The following is a 24,876-nucleotide window of genomic DNA, read 5'->3' as shown; positions in this document are numbered from 1 at the left end:
ACTCCAGGACAGACCCCAGACACGGCTGTTGACCCACACAGGGGAACACAGGAACAGACTGGTAGGCTGGCGCACAGACTGGTGGGTATAGGCAGGCACGACTGGTATGCAGGCAGGCGGGTATGCAGGCAGGGGGGTACAGGCAAGCACGGCTAGAGTGCAGACAGGGAGGCACTAGCAGGTAGGAACACAGGCGGGATAGGACCCAGTACACACTGGGACTCAGGAACAATACAGGCAGAGGGGTACAGGCAAGCACAGCTAGAGTGCAGACAGGGAGGCACTAGCAGGTAGGGACACTGGTGGGATAGGACCCAGTACACACTGGGACTCAGGAACAGAACCACAGATGTGGCGGACAAACACAGCAGAGTGAGGCCGCCCAGAGAGATGAGCGAGAGCAGGGCAGGGCAGGACGAGGCCGCCTGGAGCGGTGAGAATGAGTAGAGCAGGACAAGGCTGCCAGGAGCAGTGAGCAAAGGGTCAGAGCTGAGCGAGACTGCCGGAGCAGTGAGCAAGAGTAAAGCAGGACGAGGCCGCCTGGAGCGGTGAGCAAGAGTGGAGCAAGACTGCCGGAGCAGTGAGCAAAAGGATAAGAGCGGAGCGAGACTGCCGGAGCAGTGAGCAAAAGGGTCAGAGCGGAGCAAGGCTGCCGGAGCAGCGAGCAAAGGAGTCAGAACAGGCTAGAACCGCCGGAGCGGTGAGCAAAGGAGTCAGAGCAGGCTAGAACCGCCGGAGCGGTGAGCAAAGGAGTCAGAGCAGGCTAGAACTGCCGGAGCGGTGAGCAAAGGAGTCAGAGCAGGCTAGAACCGCCGGAGCGGTGAGCAAAGGAGTCAGAGCAGGCTAGAACCGCCGGAGCGGTGAGCAAAGGAGTCAGAGCAGGCTAGAACCGCCGGAGCGGTGAGCAAAGGAGTCAGAGCAGGCTAGAACCGCCGGAGTGGTGAGCAAAGGAGTCAGAGCAGGCTAGAACCGCTGGAGCGGTGAGCAAGGCAGAGCAGGGGGGACAGGGCTCTGTTCACACAGAACAGACAGGAAGAGAAAGGCAGAGCCAGATACCCACAGGGTACTTGCAGTGAAGTAGCGAGTGGACCACAAACTCACAAACGGGAGTACAGAGACAACAAGCAGGAGTTAGGTACGAGTTCAGACTCTGCAGAAAAAGGAAGGGAACGGACATCGGACATAGAGGCAAAACAGGTAAAGGATAGGAGAGAGTTCAGACTGGAACTGAGTGTACGGAGGAGACCGACACTGCAGAGGGATACACGAGCGGGTCTGGGAATACGGCCCCCAGAGAGGCGGGACGAACAGGCAAGGAGCGTGTTCAGACAGGACAGACAAGATACAGGAGCGGGTCTAGGTAATCGGCCCCTAGAAGGCGGGAGGAACAGGCTAGGAGCGTGTTCAGACAGGACAGACAAGATACAGGAGCGGGTCTAGGTAATCGGCCCCTAGAAGGCGGGAGGAACAGGCTAGGAGCGTGTTCGGACAGGCCTGGAAATACAGCCTCCAGGAAAGGCAGACAAGAGAACACAGAACGGGACCTGGCACCTTCAGAGTGCAAGCACACACTGAATGAAACACTATGCTCAGGCAGGGATTGATTGGAGCAGCTGAGCTATATACCAGGTGACAGACAACAATAGGCTGAGGACGCACAAGGGGTGTGACCCACAGCAGGTACAAAAAGCAGGAAGTGATCGGGCGCCGCCCTTAAGCAGCAGAAACAGACACAAACAGACAGCATGGAGGGAAGCCAGAGAGACATTCTGGACTGGAGATCAAGTGCGCGCTCTTGCACAGTGGGAGATGGACCACCATGCAAGGACGCCGCCAGGTATGTTACAGTACCCCCCCCCCCCTTACGCCCCCTCTTCTTCAGGCCTGCCAGAATCTTCCGCAGGGAAATCGAGGACCAGTCGTTCACTTCAAGGAGATCACTTCCACTGTCCACAGGAAAAACTGATCCCATCTGGTTAGCTAGGATGCTACCTCCTATCCAGCCATCCTCAGCAACAGACGAAACGGGTGGAGTACCAGGAACAGCACACGAGGAAGTCTCTCTCCACATATTTTCAGGTGGCACCCCAGAGGGTACAGGAGACAACTGGAAGTCCTTCACCGGGTTGGAGGGGGACAGAGACTTGGGGGTAATCTCTGCTTCGAGGTACATCTTGTCAAGCTCACAGGAAGAAATAGACGGGTTATCAGGTACATAATGAGGAAAAGTCACTGTCTCTTTGTTATCTGGTGGTACCCCGGAGAATTCAGGAAACAACTGGAGGTCCTCCGCCGGGTCAGAAGAGTGCAGAGGTTCAGAGAAAACATCTGCTTCAGAGTACACTAGGTTGGACTCACTGGAGGAAGCAGGCGAGGTATCGGGTACCGAGTATAGGAAAGTCTCTGTCCATTCACCACCAGGTGGCACCCCAAAGGGTTCTGGAGACAACTGGAGGTCCTCTGCCTGGTCAGAGGAGTGTAGAGACTCATGGGTAACCTCTGCTTCAGAGTACACTAGGTCGAACTCACTGAACGAAGCAAGCGAGGTATCAGATCCAGGATATAGGAAAGTCTCTGTCCATTCACCACCAGGTGGCACCCCGAAGGGTTCTGGAGACAACTGGAGGTCCTCCGCCTGGTCGGAGGGGTGTAGAGACTCGGGGGTAACTACCACTTTGGGGTACCCATTGTCAGGCTCACAGGACGAAGCGGACAAAGTATCGAGTACCGGGTGTAGAGAAGTCTCTCTCCATTTGTCATCGAGTGGTATCCCGGAGGATTCAGGAGACAACAGGGGGTCCTCCGCCAGGTAGTAGAGGTGCACAGACTCTGAGGTAACCACAGCTTTGGAGCATCCTTGGACATGCACACCAGTTAAAGTGGGTGAAGCATCTGATGCCGGGTGCAGGAAGTTCTCCTGTGTGGAGTCTGGATGGGCAGAAGTCTCTTCGGGCAGGAGAACCGGTGCACTACCCATGCACATTACCCGTTGGGGCTTCTCTGGGATACAGGGAGATGAAGCTTCATTAGGGACTTCAAGGTTGGGGTCAGGAGATCTCAGGGAGGACAGACCCTGGCGTGACGGCTTGCCTCTACGTCTAGCACGTCTGGACTGCCTCTTGAGGTTGGGAGAAGTATTCCGGAAAGCGTAATCACCCTGTGAGGATTCTGGGTGGGCAGTAGTCTCATTGGGCTGGAGGACTATTGCGCTACCCACACACATTACCCATCGGGGTTGCTCCGGGATATTGGGAAGTGAAGCTTCAGCAGGAGCCTCCGGGTTAGGATCATCAAAGACCATTAGAAAGGCCACCAGGAAGGCCATTAGGTCCAGGAGGATCGGATCCTGTGTTTCATATAGGGGGTTGATCCATTCCAAGGCATCACCCGCCAGGTAAGACATAATGAATGCCACCTTAACCCGATCGGTGGGAAAACATAGAGGGTAGAACTTGAAGTGTAGCATGCATTGCTCCACAAATGCACGACTTTGTCTTGGATCCCCATAGTAACGTAGCGGATCCGCAGGAACGAGAGCAGATAGATCCATCTGGACGGGTGCGTAATTCGCCTGGAACTCAGCTAAGAAAAAAAAATTTTTATTTATTTATTTTAATGCATGTATTCGCTGGAAAACTTCTCAGAGAGCGAAGGCCGTGGGGCTCAACGGGAACCATGGCCTGAGCATGCTGTAATGCACACGCCCGGGCTGAGCGGCGTGTGCGTGTGATTGTAGTGATTCCACTGGACCGTGCCGGAGAGTGAATGCCTGGAGGGGCGTAACTAGGTATTCACCCGATCCGACCAGGGTCGCACGACGGCATACGACGCCAGTGCACCAAGGAGGAACCGAGCAGAGGGACCAGGTGCTACTCCAGGACAGACCCCAGACACGGCTGTTGACCCACACAGGGGAACACAGGAACAGACTGGTAGGCTGGCGCACAGACTGGTGGGTATAGGCAGGCACGACTGGTATGCAGGCAGGCGGGTATGCAGGCAGGGGGGTACAGGCAAGCACGGCTAGAGTGCAGACAGGGAGGCACTAGCAGGTAGGAACACAGGCGGGATAGGACCCAGAACACACTGGGACTCAGGAACAATACAGGCAGAGGGGTACAGGCAAGCACAGCTAGAGTGCAGACAGGGAGGCACTAGCAGGTAGGGACACTGGTGGGATAGGACCCAGTACACACTGGGACTCAGGAACAGAACCACAGATGTGGCGGACAAACACAGCAGAGTGAGGCCGCCCAGAGAGGTGAGCGAGAGCAGGGCAGGGCAGGATGAGGCCGTCTGGAGCGGTGAGAATGAGTAGAGCAGGACAAGGCCGCCAGGAGCAGTGAGCAAAGGGTCAGAGCTGAGCGAGACTGCCGGAGCAGTGAGCAAGAGTAAAGCAGGACGAGGCCGCCTGGAGCGGTGAGCAAGAGTGGAGCAAGACTGCCGGAGCAGTGAGCAAAAGGATAAGAGCGGAGCGAGACTGCCGGAGCAGTGAGCAAAAGGGTCAGAGCGGAGCAAGGCTGCCGGAGCAGCGAGCAAAGGAGTCAGAACAGGCTAGAACCGCCGGAGCGGTGAGCAAAGGAGTCAGAGCAGGCTAGAACCGCCGGAGCGGTGAGCAAAGGAGTCAGAGCAGGCTAGAACTGCCGGAGCGGTGAGCAAAGGAGTCAGAGCAGGCTAGAACCGCCGGAGCGGTGAGCAAAGGAGTCAGAGCAGGCTAGAACCGCCGGAGCGGTGAGCAAAGGAGTCAGAGCAGGCTAGAACCGCCGGAGCGGTGAGCAAAGGAGTCAGAGCAGGCTAGAACCGCCAGAGTGGTGAGCAAAGGAGTCAGAGCAGGCTAGAACCGCCGGAGCGGTGAGCAAGGCAGAGCAGGGGGGACAGGGCTCTGTTCACACAGAACAGACAGGAAGAGAAAGGCAGAGCCAGATACCCACAGGGTACTTGCAGTGAAGTAGCGAGTGGACCACAAACTTACAAACGGGAGTACAGAGACAACAAGCAGGAGTTAGGTACGAGTTCAGACTCTGCAAAAAAAGGAAGGGAACGGACATCGGACATAGAGGCAAAACAGGTAAAGGATAGGAGAGAGTTCAGACTGGAACTGAGTGTACGGAGGAGACCGACACTGCAGAGGGATACAGGAGCGGGTCTGGGAATACGGCCCCCAGAGAGGCGAGACGAACAGGCAAGGAGCGTGTTCAGACAGGACAGACAAGATACAGGAGCGGGTCTAGGTAATCGGCCCCTAGAAGGCGGGAGGAACAGGCTAGGAGCGTGTTCAGACAGGACAGACAAGATACAGGAGCGGGTCTAGGTAATCGGCCCCTAGAAGGCGGGAGGAACAGGCTAGGAGCGTGTTCAGACAGGCCTGGAAATACAGCCTCCAGGAAAGGCAGACAAGAGAACACAGAACGGGACCTGGCACCTTCAGAGTGCAAGCACACACTGAATGAAACACTATGCTCAGGCAGGGATTGATTGGAGCAGCTGAGCTATATACCAGGTGACAGACAACAATAGGCTGAGGACGCACAAGGGGTGTGACCCACAGCAGGTACAAAAAGCAGGAAGTGATCGGGCGCCGCCCTTAAGCAGCAGAAACAGACACAAACAGACAGCATGGAGGGAAGCCAGAGAGACATTCTGGACTGGAGATCAAGTGCGCGCTCTTGCACAGTGGGAGATGGACCACCATGCAAGGACGCCGCCAGGTATGTTACACATACAAACATACGCTATATGCTGCATATATATATACAGACACATACAGTATGTACAAACACATATATAAAGTATATACATACAGCAACACATATATTCAGTTTATACATGCTTACACACATAAATATAGTGTATATATATATATATATATATATATATATATATATATATATACAGTACAGACAAAAAGTTTGGGCACACCTTCTCATTTAAAGATTTTTCTGTTTTTTCATGACTTTGAAAATTGTACATTCACACTGAAGGCATCAAAACTATGAATTAACACATGTGGAATTATATAGTTAACAAAAAAGTGTGAAACAACTGAAAATATGTCTTATATTCTAGGTTCTTCAAAGTAGCCACCTTTTGCTTTGATGACTGCTTTGCATACTCTTGGCATTCTCTTGATGAACTTCAAGAGGTAGTCACTGGAAATGGTTTTCACTTCACAGGTGTGCCCTGTCAGGTTTAATAAGTGGGATTTCTTGCCTTATAAATGGGGTTGGGACCATCAGTAGTGTTGTGCAGAAGTCTGGTGTATACACAGCTGATAGTCCTACTGAATAGACTGTTAGAATTTGTATAATGGCAAGAAAAAAGCAGCTAAGTAAAGAAAAACGAGTGGCCATCATTACTTTAAGAAATGAAGGTAAGTCAGTGCGAAAAATTGGGAAAACTTTGAAAGTGTCCCCAACTGCAGTTGCAAAAACCATCAAGCGCTGCAAAGAAACTGGCTCACATGATAACCGCCCCAGGAAAGGAAGACCAAGAGTCACCTCTGCTTCTGAGGATAAGTTTATCCGAGTCACCAGCCTCAGAAATTGCAGGTTAACAGCAGCTCAGATTAGAGACCAGGTCAATGCCACACAGAGTTCTAGCAGCAGGCACATCTCTTCAACAACTGTTAAGAGGAGACTTTGTGCAGCAGGCCTTCATGGTAAAACAGCTGCTAGGAAACCACTGCTAAGGACAAGCAACAAGCAGAAGAGATTTGTTTGGGCTAAAGAACACAAGGAATGGACATTAGACCAGTGGAAATCTGTGCTTTGGTCTGATAAGTGCAAATTTGAGATCTTTGGTTCCAACCACCGTGTCTTTGTGCGACGCAGAAAAGGTGAATGGATGGAATCTACATGCCTGGTTCCCACCGTGAAGCATGGAGGAGGAGGTGTGATGGTGTGGGGGTGCTTTTCTGGTGACACTGTTGGGGATTTATTCAAAATTGAAGGCATACTGAACCTGCATGGCTACCACAGCATCTTGCAGCGCCATGCTATTCCATCCGGTTTGCGTTTAGTTGGACCATCATTTATTTTTCAATAGGACAATGACCCCAAACACACCTCCAGGCTGTGTAAGGGCTATTTGACCAAGAAGGAGAGTGATGGGGTGCTACGCCAGATGACCTGGCTCCCACAGTCACCAGACCTGAACCCAATCGAGATGGTTTGGGGTGAGCTGGACTGCAGAGTGAAGGCAAAAGGGCCAACAAGTGCTAAGCATCTCTGGGAACTCCTTCAAGATTGTTGGAAGACCATTTCCGGTGACTACCTCTTGAAGCTCATCAAGAGAATGCCAAGAGTGTGCAAAGCAGTCATCAAAGCAAAAGGTGGCTACTTTGAAGAACCTAGAATATAAGACATATTTTCAGTTGTTTCAGACTTTTTTGTTAAGTATATAATCCACATGTGTTAATTCATAGTTTTGATGCCTTCAGTGTGAATGTGCAATTTACATAGTCATGAAAATACAGAAATATCTTTAAATGAGAAGGTGTGTCCAAACTTTTGGTCTGTACTGTATATTTACACAATGTACTGCATACATGTACACATACAGTATACATATATATAAAAAATATTATGGAGCAGAGCCAAAAGGCTACTGAGTGGGTGCAAAGCACTAGTAACACATACCCTCTGGTCCAATATGATACATAAAGAAAGAATAAGCAGCATTCCAGGTTAAGATGCAAAAATAGAGGACTTTTTATTGGCCCATGTAGCTGTGACCTGGAATGCTGCTTATTTTTTCTTTATGCATCATATTGGACCAGGCGGTATGTGTTCAAAGAGCTTTGCACCCACTTAGTAGGCTTTTGGCGATACTCTATAATAGTAACATATATATTCAGTTTAAAAATGTATTTACACACAATATACTGCATACATGCACACATACAGTATACATATATATACAGACACACACTTACTATATACTGTGTGTATATAATATATACCGTATGTACACCCATATATATATATATATATATATATATATATATATATATATATATATATACACAGTGCCTACAAGTAGTATTCAACTCCCTGCAGATTTAGCTGGTTTGATAAGATGCAAATAAGTTAGAGCCTTCAAACTGCAAACGAGAGTAGGTTTTATGAACAGAAGCATAAATCTTACAAACCAAAAAGTTATGTTGCTCAGTTGAATTTTATTAAATTTTAAACATAAAAGTGTGGGTCAATTATTATACAACCCCTATGTTTAATATTTTGTGGAATAACCCTTGTTTGCAATTACAGCTAATAATCGTCTTTTATAAGACCTGATCAGGCCGGCACAGGTCTGTGGAGTTATCTTGGCCCACTCCTCCATGCAGATCTTCTCCAAGTTATCTAGGTTCTTTGGGTGTCTCATGTGGACTTTATTCTTGAGCTCCTTCCACAAGTTTTCAATTGGTTTAAGGTCAGGAGACTGACTAGGCCACTCCAACACCTTGACTTTTTCCCTCTTGAACCAGGCCTTGGTTTTCTTGGCTGTGTGCTTTGGGTCGTTGTCTTGTTGGAAGATGAAATTACGACCCATCATAAGATCCTTGATGGAGGAGCGGAGGTTCTTGGCCAAAATCTCCAGGTAGGCCGTGCTATCCATCTTCCCATGGATGCGGACCAGATGGCCAGGCCCCTTGGCTGAGAAACAGCCCCACAGCATGATGCTGCCACCACCATGCTTGACTGTAGGGATGGTATTCTTGGGGTCGTATGCAGTGCCATCCAGTCTCCAAACATCACGTGTGTGGTTGGCACCAAAGATCTCGATCTTGGTCTCATCAGACCATAGAACCTTGAACCAGTCTGTCTCAGAGTCCTCCAAGTGATCATGAGCAAACTGTAGACGAGCCTTGACATGACGCTTTGAAAGTAAAGGTACCTTACGGGCTCGTCTGGAACGGAGACCATTGCGGTGGAGTACGTTACTTATGGTATTGACTGAAACCAATGTCCCCACTGCCATGAGATCTTCCCGGAGCTCCTTCCTTGTTGTCCTTGGGTTAGCCTTGACTCTTCGGACAAGCCTGGCCTCGGCACGGGAGGACACTTTCAAAGGCTGTCCAGGCCGTGGAAGGCTAACAGTAGTTCCATAAGCCTTCCACTTACGGATGATGCTCCCAACAGTGGAGACAGGTAGGCCCAACTCCTTGGAAAGGGTTTTGTACCCCTTGCCAGCCTTGTGACCCTCCACGATCTTGTCTCTGATGGCCTTGGAATGCTCCTTTGTCTTTCCCATGTTGACCATGTCTGAGTGCTGTTCACAAGTTTGGGGAGGGTCTTAAATAGTCAGAAAAGGCTGGCAAAAGAGATCTTTAATCCACACATGTGAAGCTCATTATTCTTGGTGCCTGAACTACTTCTTAATACTTTAGGGGGACCAAACAGAATTCTTGTGGTTTGAGGGGTTGAATAATAAATGACACTCTGAATTAACTTTTAACGTTTTCAAAAAAACAAAAACAAAATTTGCTGCAGTGCATTTCCCACTTCCAGGCTGATCTACAGTACAAATGTCACAATGCCAAGTTAATTCCGCATGTGTCAACCAGCTAAATCTGCAGGGGGTTGAATACTACTTGTAGGCACTGTATATATATATATACAGTGTATTGTGAAATTATTTGGCCCCCTTGAACTTTTCTACCTTTTGCCACATTTCTGGCTTCAAGCATAAAGATATAAAATTCACATTTTTTTGGGAAGAATCAACAACAAGTGGGACACAATCGTGAAGTGGAATGAAATTTATTGGATATTTTAAACTTTTTTAACAAATTAAAAACTGAAAAGTGGGGCGTGCAATATTATTCGGCCCCCTTGAGTTGAGTGACAAAACTTAAAAAAAGATATGAATGTGGTATTGCTGTAAACATACTGACCTGAAGAATAAAGCTGCCTTATCAATTATACCACACGCGGAATGGCCTTAAAAAAAAAACGAAAAACAATTCTTGAATTTTTGTTTATTCTGCCTCCCAAAAATCGGAATACAAAGAGATCAAAAAATGTCCTGTGCCCGAAAATGGTTCCAATAAAAACATCAACCCATCCCGCAAAAAAAAAAACCCTCTCACATGACTCTGTCAGCCGAAATATGTAAAAGTTATAGCTTTCAAAATATGGGAATACAAAAACTTGTTTTTTGCAATAATAAGCGTCTTTAAGGCATCCTTCACACGTCCTGGTGATTCAGGAAAAAACAGTACTAGTGAGATCCGTGGTCCGTGTCTGTGTGCCATCCGTGTGTCCGTATGTGACATCCGTGTGACATCCGTGTGCTGTCCGTGTGACTGTGTGCCATCCATGTGTCCGTATGCAGCAGCCATGTTTTGTCCAGGAAAAAAATGAATGATATTTAAAAATGTATTTATAAAGTTTAATTGCAAGAAATTTAACAACACAGGACTTGCAGGAGCGAGAACAGATGATAGATACAAAAATGTTGATATCTGTATAATCAGTGGTTTGCGTGTGTTGTTGTCTCTACTTTGATGTATCTACTAAATAAATAAAATACATTAAAAAGCGGCGTGAGCTCCGACATCATAACCAGCAGAGGGAAAGCCGAACACTGGGGGCTGACTTGGGAAGGGGCCATTAGCCAAAAATGTTATGTGGCTATTAATAACAGCCCACAGCTGTTTGATTAGCGTTTACTGGCTAAATTACAGGGGGACCCCAGAAAAAAAATGATGTAGGGTTCCCCTATAAATTCTAACCAGCAAAGGCTAACCAGACAGCTTTGGGCTGATATTAATAGCAGGGAAGGGGCCCTGGATACTGGCCCCCTCTGAAGCTAGTAACATCAGCCCTCAGCAGCCTCAGAAATAGCGCATCAATAAGATGCACCAAATCTCGTGCTTAGCCTCAGCTAATATCACTTGTTCTGGTGTAATGGCAAGTGTGGTAATAGTGCTAGGGTTCGTGTCAGCCTTGTATTGGCTGCTGACATGAAGCCCAGGGGTTAGTAATGGAGAGGCCTATAAGACACCCCCATTACTAACCGTATAGTAAAAGTTGGGAAAGAAACAAAGAGCTTGAATAAAATCTTTTATTTGAAATAAAAGTCTACACTGTTTTACACATTTATTTAAAAATAAAAAACACATTTGTGCTCACCTTACAAATTTTCCTCTGATGCACGAGTCCCCTGTAAAAGACAGAAAATAATAAACAACAAAAATGCTCACCTTACACCTAATCCATCAAAGTCCTTGTCCCCTGTAAAAAAACTAAAATAAAAAACAACCATAATACTCACGTATTCGACATACTGTCCCACGCTGTAATCCATCTCTGCAATACTTGGTTTACAAGCTCTGTGATATTTGATTTACAACAATCGCCAAATTTCCAACTTTTTCACAAATAAACGCAAGTCATATCTAAGACATGTTACCACTATCATGATGTACAATATGTCACAAAAAACAATTACAGTATCACTGGGATCCGTTGAAGCGATTCAGAGTTATTACATCACAAAGTGACACTGGTCAGAATTGAAAAAAATGGCCAGGTCAGGAAGATGAAAACAGACTTCAGGGTGAAAGGGTTAAAGTTGTACTCTGGCGCCAATCTCTTTCAAATCTAATATGGGTACTGCCAACGAACTTACGACCCTATATATCTTCCAAAATAAGTGCACGATACCTGCTGATCTTGCATGCATCTCAGTAGGTATTCGCACCACTTGATACAACAGTTAGTGAAATACCCCTCTATCCCCTATCTGACATATGACATACAGTTATGTCATATGCTGGCTCCCTGACTTTGATGCGGACTCAGGGACTAGAATTGAGACTAATGAGCACGTAACCACCTATTCACACGGGGAATACAGGGGAATTGTGACCACATGCATAGGCGGATTATAATGAAGGCAATCTGGGCTACTGTTCACGGCCCATGGCTCCAAGGGGGTCCATTGCCAGATTGCCATCATTATAATGGGCTCATACTGTATGTAGGAGGCTATGTGTGGGCTCATATTGTATACAGGAGTCTATGTGCGGGCTCCAACTGTATATAGGGGCTATGTGCAGGCTCATACTGTACACAGGAGGTTATGTGCGTGCTCATACTGTATACAGGAGGCTATATGGGGGCTCACACTGTATACAGGAGGCTATGTATGGGCTCATACTGTATCCAGAAGGCTATGTGGGTGCTCATACTGTATATAGGAGGCTATATGAGGGCTTACACTGTATACAGGAGGATATGTGTGGCTCATACTGTATACAGAAGGTTATGTGCGAGCTCATACTGTATCTAGGTAGCTATATGGGGGATCATACTTTATATAGGGAGCTATGTGGGGCTTATACTGTATAAAGGGAGCCATGTAGGGGCTCATACTGTATGTAAGGGTCTGTGTGTGGACTCATATCATATGTAGGGGGCTGTGTGAAGGCTTATTTTGTATGTAGGGGCTATGTGCGGGCTCATACTGTATATAGGAGGCTATGCGGGGGCTCACACTTTATATAGGAAGCTATGTGCGGGCTCATACTGTATCTAGGTAGCTATATGGGGGCTCATACTGTATATAGGTAGCTATGTGAGGCTTATACTGTATATAGGGAGCTATATGGGAGCTCATATTGTATGTATGGGGCTATGTGGGGGCTAATATTGTATATGGGGGGCTGTGTGGGGGCTCATATTGTATGTAGGGGCTATGTGGGGCATATTGCCTGGGCCTGTGAGCTGTTATCCTCATTGCAGTATATCTTATGGTCTCCTTTTCTTTTCCTATTTGAAGGAATTCCCTGATGAACCCCTGAATGACCGAAAGAGAGGGGAAATGCGTCCAAAGAAAATTCCATTAATCTAAGTACACAAGTGTTCAGGCCATTTAGGATCCATATACTGCATAATAGTACATGTCCATAGAAACGTGACTGTGAGGTATATGGATGGTTTGTGATTGACATCATATATGTTTCTTCCTGGACTTTGTTTTTTTTTTTCTGGTCAGATTGTTGAAAAATATTGATAAATATATATACTGTATACTGTATGCATGGCACCCCTCCATCCTGGTATGCATGGCACCCCTCCATCCTAGTATGCATGGCACCCCTCATTCTGGTATGCATGGCACCCCCTCCATCCTGGTATGCTTGGCACCCCTCCATCCTGGTATGCATGGCACCCCTGATCTCCATCCTGGAATGCAAGGCTCCCCTCATCCTGGTATGCATGGCATCCCTCATCCTTATCCTGGTATGCATGGCACACCTCATCCTTATCCTGGTATGCACTGCATCCCACATCCTTATCCTGGTATGCATGGCATCCCTTATCCTTATCCTAGTATGCATGGCACCCCTCATCCTTATCCTGGTATGCAAGGCACTCCTCATCCCTATCCTGGTATGCATGGCATCCCTCATCCTTATCCTGGTATGTATGGCACCCCTCATCCTTATCCTGGTATGCATGGCACAGCAATCCCCATCCTGGTATGCATGGCACCCCTAATCCCCATCAAGCTGCACATTAAAAAAATAAACACTTCTACTCACCTTTCTTCCCTGTGTTCCAGCACTGCATCCTGCTCTGCTGCCAGCACTGATCTCACCATGTGAGCCTCACTGCCATGCACCCTCAGCTGTGAGAATAGTCACTGCTCCCCACGCCGGGACTGTGTGCATGGAGAGCAGTGACTTCATTCTCCTTAATAGCCGGCACACAGTGTAGCCGCAGCGTGGCTCCTGCTGCAGCCAGGCGATCGCAAGTGCCCGCTATTAAAGAGCATGAATATTCACCCCTCTCTACTCCCATGAGTGTGGAGAGGGGTGAATATTCATGCCCTTTAATAGCAGGCACACGTGATCGTCCGACAGCAGCAGGAGCCGCTCTGTGGATACACTGTGTGCCGGCTATTAAGGAGAAAGAATATTCAGTGCTCCCCACACCCATGGGCGTGGGGAGAACTGAATATTAATTGTCTTTAGCAGCAGGGACAATGTAGGCTGCAGCATGCGGCTGCTGCCTCCTGTGCCTCGCTCCTCCGCTGCTACTGCTCCCCCCACAACCCCACAGTATATATATATACCCCCCACATTCGGATTATAAGACGCACCTCCCACTTTCCTTTAAAATTTTGGAGGAAAAAGTGTGTCTTATAGTCCAAAAAATGCGGTATATATATACAGTATATCTATAATATAACGCTAAAAGTGTCCCTCTGTCTGAAGCCTCTATAGACTGCACAAGTTCGACACACCTGCTCAGTCTGGCTCCAGACAGAAGAACGCATGGAGCCGTTACAGGTAAGAGGAGTGTGTGGCGCCGGGGATCGCGGTATGCGTTCAGTGTCTACACATACAGCGATCTCCGGCGCCACAGTTACATACCTGACCGGGAGGAACGCTGCCACGGCGCCTCTCTTCTCATCGGAGACCGGGGCAGGAGTGAAGGCATCGGAATCAGCGCATGCGCATAGTGCTATCCTGCGCCATTTTACTGAAGACACATTTGCAGTGTGTCTTCAGCAAAATGGCACCGGAAAGCGCAGTATGGGCATGCTTGTACTCTGGCGCCACACTCCTCTCCCGGCCTCCGGCAGAACAGGGCACCACAGCGCTGGAGCACAGGGAAGAAAGGTGAGTATATGTGTTTTTTTGTATGTGTGCAGCGTGAAAGGGATGAGGGGGTCACACATACCAGGATTGTTGGGTGAGGGGGCCACACATACCAGGATTGGGGGATGAGGGGGTCACACATACCAAGATTGAGGGGGTGAGGGGGCCACACACACCAGGATTGGGGGATGAGGGGGCCACACATACTAGTATTAGGAGATGAGGGGGCCACACATACCAAGATTGGGGGAAAAGGGGTCCACACTTACCAGAATTGGGGGATGAGGGGGTCACACATATCAGGATTGGGGGATGAGGGGGCCACACATACTAGGATTAGGGGATGAGGGGTACCATACATACCAGGATTGAGGGGTGAGGGGACCATGCATACCAGGATTGAGGGGGTGAGGGGACCATGCATACCAGGATTGAGGGGTGAGGGGACCAGGCATACCAGGATTGGGGGTGAGGGGACCATGCATACCAGGATTGGGAGGTGAGGGGAGCCATGCATACCTACCAGGATTGGGGATGAGGGGTGCCACGCATACCAGGATTGGGAGGTGAGGGGTACCATGCAAACCAGATTTGGGGGTGAGAGGACCATGCATACCAGGATTGGTGATGAGACGTGCCATGCATACCAGCATTGGGGATGAGGAGTACCAAGCATACCAGGATGATGGATGGGGTGCCATGCATACCAGGATGTGGGGAACCATGCATACCAGAATAGGAATGAGGGATACCGTGCATACCGGAATAGGAATATGTGGTGCCGTGCATAACAGGATTGGGGGGTGAGGGGTACCGTGCATACCAGGATTGGGGGGGTGAGAGGACCATGCATACCAGGATTGGGAGGTGAGGGGAGCCATGCATACCTACCAGGATTGGGGATGAGGGGTGCCACGCATACCAGGATTGGGAGGTGAGGGGTACCATGCAAACCAGATTTGGGGGTGAGGGGACCATGCATACCAGGATTGGTGATGAGACGTGCCATGCATACCAGCATTGGGGATGAGGAGTACCAAGCATACCAGGATGATGGATGGGGTGCCATGCATACCAGGATGTGGGGAACCATGCATACCAGAATAGGAATGAGGGATACCGTGCATACCGGAATAGGAATATGTGGTGCCATGCATAACAGGATTGGGGGATGAGGAGTGCCACACATACCAGGATTGGGGGAAGAGGTGGCCACACATACAAGGATTGGGGGATGAGGGGGCCACACATACCAGGATTGGGGGATGAGGGGGCCACACATACCAGGATTGGGGGAAGAGGTGGCCACACATACCAGGATTGGGGGATGAGGGGTACCATACATAACAGGATTGAGGTGTGATGGGACCATGCATACCAGGATTGAGGGGTGAGGGGACCATGCATACCAGGATTGGGGGTGAGGGGACCATGCTTACCAGGATTGGGGGATGAGGGATATCATGGATACCAGGATTGGGGGATGAGGGGTACCATGCATACCAGAATTGTGGGGTGAGGGATACTATGCACACCAGGATTGGGGGGTGATGGGACCATGCATTCCAGGATTGGGAGGTGAGGGGCACCATGCATACCAGGATTGGGGCTGAGGGGTGCCTTGCATACCAGGATTGGGAGATGAGGGGCACCATGCATACCAGGATTGGGGGGTGAGGGGACCATGCATACCAGGATTGGGAGGTGAGGGGGGCCATGCATATCAGGATTGGGGGTGATGGGTACCATGCTTACAAGTATTGGGGGTGAGGGTACCATGCCTACCAGGATTGGGAGGTGAGGTGGGCCATGCATACCAGCATTGGGGATGGGGGGTGCCATACATACCAGCATTGGGGATGAGGAGAACCATGCATACCAGGATGATGGATGGGGTGCCATGCATAAGAGGATGAGGGGTACCATGCATACAAGAATAGGGATGAGGGGTACCATGCATACTAGAATAGGAATATGTGGTGCCATGCACACCAGGATTGGGGGATGAGGAGTGCCATGCATACCAGGATAGGGATGAGGGGGCCATACATACCAGGATTGGGGATGAGGGAGCCATGCATACCAGGATGAGGGGTTGGGTGTCATGCATATCAGGATTGGGGGATGAGGAGGGCATACTTACTAGGATTGGTTGATGAGGGATGCCATACATACCAGAATTGGGATGAGGAGTGCCATGTATACCAGGATGAGAGGTACCATACATACCAGAATAGGGGTGTGTGGTACAATGCATACCAGGATGAGGGATTGGGTACCATGCATACCAGGATGAGGGATGGGGTGCCATGCATACCAGGATGAGGGGTACCATGCATACGAGAGTAGGGTTGAGGGGTACCATGCATACCAGGATAGGAATGCAGGGTTCCATGCATACTAGGATGAGGGATGGAGTGCCATGCATACAAGGATTGAGGGATGAGGAGGCCATACATACCAGAATTGGGATGAGGGGTGCCATGTATACCAGCATGAGGGATACCATACATACCAGAATAGGGATGCGGGGTATCATGCATAGCAGGATGAGGGATGGGGTGCCATGTATACCAGGATGAGGGGTACCATACATACCATGAAAGGGATGAGGAGTACCATGCATACCAGGATTGGGGATGAGAAGTACCATGCATACCAGGATTGGGGATGAGGAAGCCAGGCATATCAGTATGAGGGATTAGGCACCATACATACCAGGATTGGGGGATGAGGGGTGCCATACATACCAGGATTGAGGGATGAGGGGGTCACACATACCAGGATTGGGGGATGAGGGGGCCATGCATACCAGGATGAGAGATGGGGTGCCATGCATACCAGGATTGGGGATGAGGGGAGCCATGCAAACCAGGATTGGGGATGAGGAATGTCATGCATACCAGGATTGGGGATGAGGGGTGCCATGCATACCAAAATTGGGGTTGAGGGGTGCCATGCATACCAAGATTGGGGAAGAGGGGTGCCATGCATACCAGGATTGGGGATGAGGGGTGCCATGCATACCAGGATTGGGGATGATGGGTGCCATGCATACCAGGATTGGGGATGAGGAGTGCCATACATACCAGGATTGGGAATGAGGGGTGCCATGCATACCAGGATTGGGGATGAGGGGTGCCATGCATACCAGGATATGAATCTAGGGGGCCAATGCATACCAGGATTCGGATGAGGGGTCATGTATACCAGGAAAGGGCTGAGGGTGGCATGTATATCTGGATGAGGGATTGGGTGCCATGCATACCAAGATTGGGGATGAGGGGTGCCATGAATACTAGGATTGGGGATGATGGATGCCATGCATGCCAGGATTGGGGATGAGAGGTGCCATGCATACCAGGATTGGGATGAGGGGTGCCATGCATACCAGGATTGGGGATGAGTGGTGCCATGCTTACCAGGATTGGTGATGAGGGGTGCCATGCATACCAGGATTGGGGATGAGGGGTGCCATGCATACCAGGATTGTGTATTAGGGGTGACATGCATAACAGGATTTTGGATAAGGGGTACCATGCATACCAGGATAGGGATGAGGGGTACCATGCATACCAGGATAGGGCTCTGAGGGGTCCATAGATGCCTGGATTCGGATGAGTGGTACCATGCATACCAGTATGAGGGTTGCCATGCATGCCAGGATTGCGAATGAGGGGTGCCTTGCAAACCAGGATTGGGGATGAGGGGTGCCATGCATACCAGCATTGGGATGAGTGGTGCCATGCATACCAGGATTGGGGATGAGGGGTGCCTTGCATACCAAGATTGCGGTTGAGGGGTGCCATGCATGCCAGGATTGGGGATGAGCGGTGCCATGCATACCTGGATTGGGTATGAGGGGTGCCATGCATACCAAGATTGTGGTTGAGGGGTGCCATGCATACCAGGATTTTGGATAAGGGGTGCCATGCATACCAGGATAGGGATGAGATGTACCATGCATACCAGGATAGGGATCTGGGGGGGGCCATGCATACCAGGATTCGGATGAGGAGTACCATGTATACGAGGATGAGAGGTACCATACATACCAGAATAGGAATGAGGGAGCCATATATACCAGGATGTGGGGTGCCATGCATGCCAGGATTGGGGTTGAGGGGTGCCATGCATACCAGGATTGGGGATGATGGGTGCTATGCATACCAGGATTGGGGATGAGGAGTGCCATACATACCAGGATTGGGGATGAGGGGAGTTAGGCATACCAGGATTGGGGATGAGGAGTGCCATGCATACCAGGATTGGGGATGAGAGGTGCCATGCATACCAAGATTGGGGTTGAGGGGTGCCATGCATACCTGGATTGGAGATGAGGAGTGCCATGCATACCAGGATTGGGGATGAGGGGTGCCATGCATACCAAGATTGGGGTTGAGGGGTGCCATGCATACCAAGATTGAGGATGAGGGGTGCCAGGCATACCAGGATTGGGGATGAGGAGTGCTATGCATACTAGGATTGGGGATGATGGCTGCAATGCATACCAGGATTGGGGATGAGGAGTGCCACACATACCAGGATTGGGGATGAGGGATGCCATAAATACCAGGATTGGGGATGAGGAGTGCCATGCATACCAGGATGGGGGATGAGGGGTGCCATGCATACCAAGATTGGGGCTGAGGGGTACCATGCATACCAAGATTGGGGTTGAGGGGTGCCATGCATACCAAGATTGGGGATGAGGGGTGCCATTCATACCAGGATTGGGGATGAGGAGTGCCATGCATACCAGGATTGGGGATGATGGGTGCAATGCATGCCAGGATTGGGGATGAGGAGTGCCATACATACCAGGATTGGCGATGAGGGGTGCCATGCATACCAAGATTGGGGCTGAGGGGTACCATGCATACCAAGATTGGGGTTGACGGGTGCCATGCATACCAAGATTGGGGATGAGGGGTGCCAGGCATACCAGGATTGGTGATGAGGAGTGCCATGCATACCAGGATTGGGGATGATGGGTGCAATGCATACCAGGATTGGGGATGAGGAGTGCCATGCATACAAGGATTGAGGGATGAGGGGTGCCATGCATACCAGGATAGGGATGAGGGGTACCATGCATACCAGGATAGGGATATGGGGGGCCATGCATACCAGAATTCGGGTGAGTGGCCATGTATACCAGAATAGGGATAAGGGGTACCATGTATATCAGGATGAGGGATGGAGTACCATGCATACCAGGATAGGGATGAGGGGTACCATGCATACCAGGATGAGGGGTACCATACATACCAGGATAGGGATGAGGGAGCCATGCATACCAGGATGAGGGGTGCCATGCATGCCAGGATTGGGGATGAGGGGTGCTATGCATACCAGGATTGGAGATGAGGGGTGCCATGCAAACCAGGATTGGGATGAGGGGTGCCATGCATACCAGGATTGGGGATAAGCAGTGCCATGCATACCAGGATTGGGGATGAGGGGTGCCATGCGTACCAGGATTGGGGATGAGGGGTGCCATGCATACCAGGATAGGGATGAGGGGTACCATGCATACCAGTATATGGATCTGCAGGGGCCATGCATACCAGGATTTGGATGAGGAGTACAATGCATACCAGGATGAAGGGTAGCATACATACCAGGATAGGGATGAGGGAGCCATGTATACCAGGATGAGGGGTGCCATGCATGCCAGGATTGGGGATGAGGGGTGCCATGCGTACCAGGATTGGGGATGAGGGGTGCCATGCATACCAGGATTGGGATGAGGGGTGCCATGCATACCAGGATTGGGGATGAGGAGTTCCATGCATACCAGGATTGGGGATGAGGGGTGCCATGCATACCAAGATTGGGGGTGAGGGGTGCCATGCATACCAAGATTGGGGATGAGGGGTGCCATGCATACCAGGATTGGGGATGAGGGGTGCCATGCATAACAGGATTCGGGATGAGGGGTGCCATGCATACCAGGATTGGGGATAAGGGGTGCCATGCATACCAGGTTTGGGTGTTAGTTGTGCCATGCATACAGGATTGGGATTGAGGGGTGTCATGCATACCAGGATTGGGGATGATGAGTGCAATGCATACCAGGATTGGGGATTAGGAGTGCCATACATACCAGGATTGGGGATGAGGGGTGCCATGCATACCAGGATTGGGGATGAGGGGTGCCATGCATACCAGGATTGGGGATGATGGGTGCCATGCATAACAGGATTCGGGATGAGGGGTGCCATGCATACCAGGATTGGGGATAAGGGGTGCCATGCATACCAGGTTTGGGTGTTAGTTGTGCCATGCATACAGGATTGGGATTGAGGGGTGTCATGCATACCAGGATTGGGGGTGAGGGGTGCCATGCATACCAGGATTGGGGCTGAGGGGTGCAATGCATACCAGGATTAGTGGTGAGGGGTGCCATGCATACCAGGATAGGGATGAGGCATGCCATGCATACCAGGATAGGGATGAGGGCAGCACATAGCAGAATGCAGGAACAGGATTGGGGAACACAAATACCAGGATGGGGGCAGCTCAAATACCAGAATGGGGGCAGCACATACTAGCATGAGAGACCATATACCAATAAAAATGCTCGCCAACCGAGCGTAGAACAGGCTCAATAGCTAGTGTACACTACCGTTCAAAAGTTTGGGGGTCACTCAGACAATTTTGTGTTTTCCATGAAAACTCATACTTTTATTTATCAAATGAGTTGCAAAATGAATTGAAAATATGGTCCAGACATTGACAAGGTTATAAATAATGATTTTTATTAGAAAGAATAATTTTCTCCTTTAAAGTTTGCTTTTGTCAAAGAATGCTCCCTTTGCAGCAATTACAGCTTTGCAGACCTCTGGCATTCTAACTGTTAATTTGCTGAGGTAATCTTGAGAAATTTCACCCCATGCTTCCTGAAGCCCCTCCCACAAGTTGGATTGGCTTGATGGGCACTTTTTGAGTTCCATACGGTCAAGCTGCTCCCACAAAAGCTCAATGGGGTTGAGATCTGGTGACTGCGCTGGCCACTCCATTACAGATAGAATACCAGCTGCCTGCTTCTTCCCTAAATAGTTCATGTATAATTTGGAGGTGTGCTTTGGGTCATTGTCTTGTTGTAGGATGAAATTGGCTCCGATCAAGCGCAGTCCACAGGGTATGGAAAAGCGTTGCAAAATGGAGTGAGAACCTTCCTTATTCAAAATCCCATTTACCTTGTACAAATCTCCTTGAAAAAATAAAAGGCCGTCCTCGATGTATGCAATTCCCCCTTTGAAGTTTTTGAAACATGTTATTCTCATGCCAATTAAGGAAAAAAGGTCACATTCAATTGCTTGGCTGTTCTTTAGCAATGCCCACACATTTCACAATGATAAATACATTAAAAGCTCTTGTCAAAGAGTTGTTTTACTGCATTGTTGTGAAACTATGCATGCACAGAGCTTTGAGCAATAATTTTTGTGCATTCCATGAGCAATAGCATGGTTGAAGATTTTTCTAGAATAGCCTTGGATGTGTTCTTCCATTTTTGACAAAGAGCATCTTCTAAATATTGTACAGTGAGAACATTTTGGACCTTCCATCAAGAAAAGATTACCTCAGAAGAACCTCGAAGAAGATGTTTGGATTTATTGATCATTTTCTTGGAAAACTCCAAATCGAAGTAAGTAGGACAAATGTAATGATTCAATGTTTGGATTTAATCTACCCTGTTTGTCCTACCTGATATGTTTGTTTTTTACTTTTTTTGTAGGTCCGGAAAATCCTTACCTGAAAGCCTTATGTGGACTCTTGGAATCCTTGGAAGATATTGTAGAATTCAGGTCATACTCCAATTGTGTGGTAAGCATTTGCTCAAGAACTCTATCACATTTTCAAAGCTTTAAATGTAGACAATATGCAATCATCATGTGTCAGAAAGCTGAGAGGCTTTACATTGAGATTGCATTTTTATTACTACAATCTAATCTGTTGTGTGTCAGTTAAAAAACAAAAGACCATCTTTGATCCAGGGAATATCCACTTTGCAGTCATAGAAATATGTTTTCCTCAGGCCAATTACGGTAAGAAATACTTGTTCAACTACTTGGTTGTTTCTGTGCATTACCCACACATTTTACAATGATAAATTCAGTAAAAGCTCTTGTCAAAGATTTGTTTTTACTGCATTGTTGTGAAATCATGTGCATGCACAGAGCCTGGGGCATAAATTGTTTTGCATATTGCATGGGCCATGGAATAGTTAATTCACTTTGAGGAAGAACCGTAGAAGATTCTTCCTTCTTTGACAAACAAGCATCTTCTAAGTTTTGCATTTTGAGAACATTTTTGGACCGTCTATAAAGAATGGATTCCATTAGAAACGCCTTGAAGAACATGTGAAGCATTTGTTCATCAATTTTTGGAAAACACCTAATTAAAGTAAGTAAAACAAATTTAGTATTTCAAGTTTTGCATTCTATCTTCTCCATTGGTCCTAGCTGACATTTTTTGTTTTGTTTTGTGTAGGTCAGAAAATAATTTCTCTGGAAGCACTTTGTGGACTCTTGGAATCAGTGGAATACATTATATAATTCACATTGTGCCCCAATTGGGAGGTAAGTATTTACTATACCATTCAATTACATGTATATAGCTATGGATGTAGATTATATGCAATCATCATATGACAGAAAGCTGAGAGGCTTTACATTGAGATTGCATTTTTATTACTACAAGATAATCTGTTCACTTTCCTTAGTTAGAAAAATGAAAGGCCGTCCTCGATCCAGGCAATTCCCCCTTTGTAGTAATTGAAATATGTTTTTTTGGGCCAATTATGGAAAGAAGGTCATATTCAACTAGTTGGCTGTACTTGTGCAATGCCCACACATTTCACAATGATGAATAAGTAAAAATTCTTGTCAAAGAGTTGTTTTACTGCATTGTTGTGAAACTATGCATGCACAGAGATCTGAGCAATATTTTTTGTGCATTCCATGAGCAATAGCATGGTAAATGATTTTTCTAGAAGAACCTTGGATGTGTTCTTCCATTTTTGACAAAGGGGACATCTTTTAAATGTTGGACTGTGAGAACATTTTGGACCTTCCATCAAGAAAAGATTACCTCAGAAGGACCTAGAAGAAGATGTGTGGATTTGTTGATAATTTTCTAGGAACACTCCAAATCAAAGTAAGTAGGACAAATGTAATAATTCAGAGCTTAGATTTAATCTACCCTGTTTGTCCTACCTGATATATATTTTTCTTACTTTTTATGTAGGTCCGGAAATTCCTTACCTGAAAGCCTTATGTGGACTCTTGGAATCCTTGGAAGATATTGTAGAATTCAGATCATACTCCAAATGTGTGGTAAGCATTTGTGGCACCCCTGAGGGTTCAGTCGCCACAGAGGTACTTCACCTCACCCAGAGGTGTGGTGTCTCCTTCTCTCAGGTAAGAAGGGAGTGCTGCTCGGAACCCCAACACCTGCATCCAACACTACACTGCTGTAGGCCAGCAGGAAGGGCAAGACGCAATTTATGTTTCTGCTGAGCTCTGACCCTGGCTGGAGTGGGGGGAACCCAGAGGTAGGGGGAACCAGTAGTGGGTGTGGGTGGAGGAAGTAGTTAGGGGGAGCACTTTGGTAGGAGTATAAATAGGGAAGCCATTTTAGGGTGGCAGATCAGTCAGACTAGTAGTTGGAGAACAGTCTGGAAGCAGAGTCTCAGTAGGAGCTCTGCTCCACAACTTGGGCCTAGTGTCAGAGGCCCAGGAGGGGAGCAGGGAGTAGGATCCGTTCTAAGAAGGGATCCTAGGGGGGGTACGGCGAGTGCAGGAAGGCACCTGTATGCCCCGCATCTCTCAGAAGACAGAGGGATCGTAGGCCGCAGGAAGGGGACCGGCCCCTGGCCCAGTTGTGTACTTCAAGTCCCGGCTGGAAGAACCGGAGGCTCCTGGCTTATATAGTCAGTTGCCGAAGCCTCATTCTAATCCCCGTGAGGGTCAAGCAGGTCTGTGAACTCTGACGGACAGTAGGGACTTCAGAGCACCCGAGCAGGATTGAGAGTGGGAAGCGCATGGCAAGAGAGAGAAAGACCCAGCGTGAAGACGGTCTAGATAGGAACACAAGAAAGTGGGGTTCTGCCAGGTATTCCTGATCTACCTGAGGAAGTGCTGAACCCCTGCCTGGTGAATGCAGCGCGACATGTAAGGCTAGCACCTGTACAGTGCACCAGTGGAACTGTCATAATAATTGTCAGTAAAAACTCGGATGACTGCACCGCACTG

This window comes from Phyllobates terribilis, unplaced genomic scaffold (genome assembly GCF_046119375.1).
Source record: "Phyllobates terribilis strain yellow unplaced genomic scaffold, ASM4611937v1 Scaffold_1207__1_contigs__length_361350, whole genome shotgun sequence".
NCBI classification, from domain to species: Eukaryota; Metazoa; Chordata; class Amphibia; order Anura; family Dendrobatidae; genus Phyllobates; species Phyllobates terribilis.
The sequence above is the reverse complement of the archived record's forward strand: the minus strand, read 5'-3'. Positions refer to the sequence as shown.